This window comes from Poecilia reticulata, chromosome 18 (genome assembly GCF_904066995.2).
Source record: "Poecilia reticulata chromosome 18, P_reticulata-male-v2, whole genome shotgun sequence".
NCBI lineage: Eukaryota > Metazoa > Chordata > Actinopteri > Cyprinodontiformes > Poeciliidae > Poecilia > Poecilia reticulata.
Window position 1 is genome coordinate 28890691 of NC_088847.1, and position 6444 is coordinate 28897134.

At 37.2% G+C, this 6444-nt stretch overlaps 1 pseudogene across 1 annotated transcript; it reads right to left on the reverse strand.

Moving 5' to 3' along the window:
• Positions 1-722: 722 nt before the first annotated feature.
• LOC103480818 (uncharacterized) lies at positions 723-4540 on the reverse strand (annotated as a pseudogene). The gene is made up of 2 exons (XR_014084600.1): positions 4223-4540; positions 723-2105 (listed from the first exon to the last, which is right to left on the reverse strand). The product of XR_014084600.1 is annotated as an uncharacterized LOC103480818 (transcript).
• Positions 4541-6444: the final 1904 nt, after the last annotated feature.

Consider the following 6444-nt stretch of genomic DNA (forward strand, 5'->3'; position numbering starts at 1 on the left):
TTGGTTTAAAAATAATAATAATAATAATTTAGTAAACCTTATATCCGTGTCGTTGCCATCATATAATCAGCAGTATTTTTGTCCTGAGTCAAAAATGGATAGAGAAAATAAAGAAAAAAGTCATAACCTATCAGCTAACATGTATCCATTAATCAAAATCATTGAACAAAACAAGATATGAATACAACAAAGGATAAACACACAATAGGGGCACCAAAACCGTTACAAGTCGACTCACTTCATTTATACCCATTGATTCTTGCTGCAACAGCTCTACCAACAAACACTGTGCAGCCCCAAAACCTCACTTGGAAACTCAAATTTAAGAGTGAAAGACAAAACCCCCGGAATAATGAGAATTTTCCTAAGTAATTTAGCAAAGTTTACTATTTGAAAAGCGTTTTAAAGTGAGCTGCGACAGTTAAAAAAAATACGATCCAGTTGTAATTACTCTGCTTCCCAACAGCAGGTTACAGAACACCTTGATGCTTCAGGTTTATATCATGCAAAGCTGGTAGTGGGGAAAGAGTCCTGCATGACACTGGAGTGTTATCAACCTTTATCTTGTGACAAATTAAACTGCCTTTCTGACTGAAACCTTCGACAGGTTCCACGTGAGAAAGGCTTCTAATGTGTGTGAGTCCTCATGTGATAACGTAAATTAGATTTGCCTCTGAAACTTTTTCCACAAGTGCCACAAGAGAAAGGCCTTTCACCTGTGTGAATTCTTAAGTGATAAGTTAAATTCCTTTTTTTACTGTAACTCTTTCCACAGGTCGCACATAAGAAGTGTTTCTCAGCCGTGTGTGTTGTCATGTGATTAGTTAAAAGAGATGATTGACTAAAACATTTCCCACAGGTTTTACAGCTGAAAGGCCTCTGACCCATGTGACCCTTGATGTGTGTGGCTAAACCACCTTTCTGAGCAAAACCTTTCCCACAGATTACACATAAGAAAGGCTTCTCCCCCGAGTGAATTCTCATGTGAATACTTAAAGTGTGTTTATAGGCAAATCTTTTTTCACAGGTTGTGCATGAGAAAGGCTTCTCACCTGTGTGAATTCTCATATGAATGTTTAAACAAGACTTGGTAAGGAAACGTTTTCCGCAAGCAGTGCATGAGAGAGGCTCCTCTCCAGTATGACCTTTCATGTGAGAAACTAAATTACCTTTTTGAGAGAAACCTCGTCCACACGTCATGCACGAGAAAGGCTTCTCACCTGTGTGAATTCTCATGTGAACAACTAAACTTTGTTTATTGGCAAAACTTTTTTCACACGACGTACATGAGAAAGGCTTCTCACCTGTGTGTATTTTCATGTGATTCTTTAAGACTGTTTTGCCATTGAAATCTTTTCCACAGGTTAGGCACGAGCAAGGCTTCTCAACTGAGTGAGATCTCATGTGACTCTTTAAGGCACTTTTTTGACGGTGACCTTTTCCACAAGTAACACATGTGAACGGTTTTTCACCTGTGTGAGTTTTCATGTGATACATTAAACCACTTTTTTGATTGTAACCTTTTCCACAGGTTGAACATGTAAAAGGCTTCTTTCCTGTGTGAGTTACCATGTGCGTAGTCAAGAAACAGTTTCGAGAAAAGGTTTTATCACATATTTTACAAGAATATCTTTTTTTGTCTGGGTGAGCCTTCTTGTGCATTTTTTGTGAATTGTTTGTTTTTGGTACATCAGAAGGATTCACCAACATGTCATCAGTCTCCTGTTTCAGCACAAAATGCTCTTCATCCTGACTGATGTAGAGTTGCTTCTCTTCCTCTTTGAACTGTTGATGTTCTGGTTCCTCTTGTTCCTGTTTTATCTGCAGAAGTTCTGGTTCCTCTTGTTCCCGTTTTATTTGCAGATGTTCTGGTTCCTCTTGTTCCTGTTTTATCTGCAGAGGTTCTGGTTCCTCTTGTTCCCGTTTTATTTGCAGAAGTTCTGGTTCCTCTTGTTCCTGTTTTATCTGCAGAGGTTCTGGTTCCTCTTGTTCCTGTTTTATCTGCAGAGGTTCTGGTTCCTCTTGATCTAAAGTGGAGTTCTCTTCCTGGTTGCTGGGCTCACTGAGAACCTCCTCCTCTTTACACACACAGTTTTGTGGAAGATCTGGACAAAAAAACGAAACAAAAGCAATAAGGTATGGCCTGGCAAAAGGAAAATGTACTTTGGAGGGGAAAAGAGTTGTAGTTTACCAGAGTTTTTGTGTAACATGATAACTACAAAAGAAATGACTGTTGATTTCAGGAGGAACGGGATTAGATCAAACCCATTTCCATGTCCATGGGAGAAGACGTGGAGGTGGTTGAGGAATATAAATGCCTCTGTGTTCATCTGGACAACAGATTCAACTGGAGATGCAACAGTGACGCGTCTATAAGAAGGACAGAGCAACTGGAGGAAGCTAAGATCATTCAAGGTTTGCACCAAGAGCCTGTAGATGTTCTATGAGTCTGTTGCTGAGAGCGTCATCTCTTATGCCGTCATCAGTTGAGGCAGCAGCATCAGAGCCAGGGTCCTGAAAAGGCTCAACAGCCTGATAAACAGGGCTGGTTCTGATCTGGTTCTGTTCTGGGATGACTGCAGAACCTCTGGAGATGATCATGCAAAGAAGGATCCTTCATAAAATGAAGAAACTTACGAACAACCCTGACCATCCTCTTCCTCAGACTGTGTTGGGAATGGAGAGCCTCTTCAGTCAGAGGCTTCGTCATGTCCGCTGTAATACAGACGGCTACAAGAGAGCTTTCCTGCCAACAGCCATCACCATCTACAAAAACTCTGAAGAATCTAAATCAAGGACTTACAACAACATTCAATTTCCCTTTGGGATAAATAAAGTATTTTTGAATTTGAATGAATACAATAACGGAAGGCAGGTTATGACATAAAGTTCTAGATTCCATCCTCAACTAATTTTAGTGAATCTTATGAGTGACTACAACTCTGCAGTTGAAGCAACAAACGACGTGATGAGTCGAGGATTGGCAGTCAGTCATAGAGTCTAGCTTGGCTGTAAATAACTATTTATTGCTTAGGGCAATTATTAATAAAACTAGTAATTTAGATGACTCCATTGCTGTGTTTTGTTGGTGAGGCCAATTGGCTCTAAATTAAGAAAGATTGATTTGGACTGATTGACAGAAGAAGTAATGCTTCAGTAGCTTTAATTAGATATTAACCTTTTTGAGAATTGATTCTAAATCAATTATTTCATTTGAGCGCCCACTACCAGCACTGATCACAATGGTTGGCTGGTAATTTCTCAATTTAGCTATAAATGCTAAATAAATGCATACTGGTTATATGATGCTTTTATTTTAACAAAAAACTTGCAGACACAATGCAGCAAGTATTGAGTTAAAGAAACAACTGAACAACCTGCTACTAGTAACGCAACATTTGACAAATTGAACACAGTAAGCCTCTTAATAAGCCTATAATAAAAAAATGAAACAAAACGTTATACAGGAAGTCAAGTAGATCTCACAACACTGACTTTATCAAATATTGTCAAGGAAAGATTCAAATATGTTTCCATTTTTGTTTGAATCTGCATTTGAAAGCAGGTCAAAACAAACCTGCTTTCAGGTCAGGCCTCTTTTGAGATGATGTCAATCTAAAAATATCCTGTCATGAGTTTCATACCTTGTTTGAAGTTTTCACAAATCCCAAACTGCGTTTTATGCAACTGGTCATTATTGGAACTATATAAAATGCATTGAGTTTGAGAAAACCGGAGAAAGCACACTGTATCTTTCATATTCTGTGACTAATGTAGAATAATTCAGTCCATTTTTAAGTTTTCAGGGTAATACATAGTTTCATTCGAGACAGATCACATCTAAGGTCCTGAATAAGCCACTAGAGGTCCCAAGTGGTCCTTTTTTTTAGTTTTCACAAATTTAATGAAGGTTTCACAAGCTTTGTTTTACAATCTACAGTTTTCAAACTGGGTGTGTAAGGTTGAAATAACGCACAAAACACACATCATTATAAACACAAACTCTTACCAGTACTTCCTTAAACTGGTGTAGTAAAGATAAGTGTGTTATCGTTCATAAACTGTAATTTAGATATTATACGAAGAACAGCAAATGGTAAAGGTCACAACTGATCACTAAGTATTTCGTATTTCCGGCTGTTATTCCCCGGTCTTTCGGTTGGGGGTTCAGCTTGGCCCCAAACAACTCGTCTCATCAGTAAAACGAGAGGCAGTTTCGTACCTATCCGGTGTAAGATGATCTTCGGTATCCGTCTGAAATCCAGCAGTCTGCGCTGATCCTCCATCTCTTCCTCGATCTTGACGTTGATTTCTTTCAACTCTGTAAAAGTTTCTCCAGCAGGAGTTTCCTGCTCGTTGATAAACTCCCTCTGAGGCTGAAATGAAGACATTTTTAATTGTAAACAAACACGCAACTATTTATCTAATACACCAAACTCGTCTTCTAACTACCGTCTCAGTAAACTAAAGCTAACGCTACTATCTGCTCTTTGTTTTTAGCGTCCTTGTGTTTCACCGTAGCTGCACTGAAGAAACTGTAAACGACTTTTCGTTCCGCTTTGATTTTCCGACTTTTAGTCTCGCATTTTAAAATAGTTTTATTAAATAAGTTAATATTATTGAAAGTTCATTTATTTCAGTAACTCAATCCACTCTTGTGTACGGAGATTTTCCAGTAGCTCAGATCAAACGAAACACATGAATTACTCACATTAAAATGTTTTATATCTTTTATTTCACTTTTTGGTGAGTTTATGCTCAGAACAAATGAAACCATAACATTTATAAAATATGAAATTACACCAATTTAAAAAAAATAAAATAAAATTTGACACAAAACAATTTATTTTTGAGCTGATGAGACCTCTTCTTATTTACAGAGGAAATAAGAAGCTTTCTGTGAGGTTTTCTAACCTCATAGAAAACTGTTCTAACATCAGTTCTCAGCTGTTTCAGGTGGAAAACATCAACAGTGAACCAAATCTGTTAACACCCACATATATGAACTTCAGCTTGGAATAACAGAACCTGCTAATGTTATTTAGCTCAACTGTAACTTATGAAACATGTTTTGTTAAAAGGTCACTAATCAGTGTGAGACACTGCAGATCCATTGCACCATTTCTTCTTCGGTTTGGTCAGCTGACTGTAGTGGATTGGTAGATATGTTCAGTCAAAAATGCCCTTATTTTGATTCTGTTTCTTTCACTGGCAACCACAGAACCTCACTGTGAGACACAGCAGAACCCAAGCAGAAACAGAACCAACAGATTCCTGGAATGAGCTCTAGCTCTTTAAAAGCATTTAAAGGACAATTTGGAAGACAAAATATGAAAGGTGAAAATGGACAATGGTAAAATTATTTAAAGTGTTTATTTAATGCACATTAAATATGTAAACTTAGCAGTCAATCAAGATAAATATTAAATATGCATTTAATTATTTGTTTTTATTATTATTGTTTAATTATCTCTGTTTTTATTATTATTGTTTCCTGGTTGCAGTTCCTGCAGTGCCTCTTTGGCTGTACTGAATTAACTGTGAATGAGTTTTTTGTTGTTCTGCTTTGAATTTTCCAATTTTAGTCACCACCAAACATGCAAATAAAGTAGAATAGAATATTATTGAAAGGTTAATTTATTTCAGTGAGTGAACTGAAGTACACAGACAAACTAATATTTAAAGCCTTTTACTTCGGTTAGTTATTGAGGATTACCTGTTATCAAAAGGTACTTTTTATCTTACAGAAGAACCATATTGGTACATATATACTAAAATTTTTTTGAGTATGATCTATTCAGTTTGTAAAACAGAGTAGAATATTATTTTTGTAGGATATCATTCAGTTTTAAAGTTAAACAGTGAATGACTACATATATTTTAGAAGGACAGAGATTTGTTGTTTTGGCTTGAAAACATTGAGAATAACTGACTGTCTTGTGAAAAACGGCTCATGTTGCCATAGAAACAAGTGAAAACATGAAAGGTCACTGAAGAGACAAGATGTGAGAAAATGAGAGGAGATCACATTAATTAAAACCATCAAAACAATAAAAGTATTTTGGTTATTTTGAAAAATTCTTTTTATTATGTCTGTTGTATTTTCATTCATACATTCAGTTAAGCAAATAGAAACACACAGATCTATAAATGAGTGAATCAATTAGCACAGACTTGGGCGTAGTAAAGCCTAATGGCTGCAGGCAGAAATGATTTCCTGAATCTCTCTGTGGTTCTTTGGTAAAACGAGTCTCCGGCTGAAGCTGCTCCTGGATCCGTCCAGCACATCATGGAGTGGATGAGACTTGTTGTCCAACATGTCCTCCATCTTGGACAGGATCAGATTCTGTCAGGATCAGGGTCAGAGTCCAGCTCCACTCCGATGACATTACTGGCCTTCTGGATCGGTTTGTTCAGTCTGTTGGTGTCCTCCACCGTCAGCCT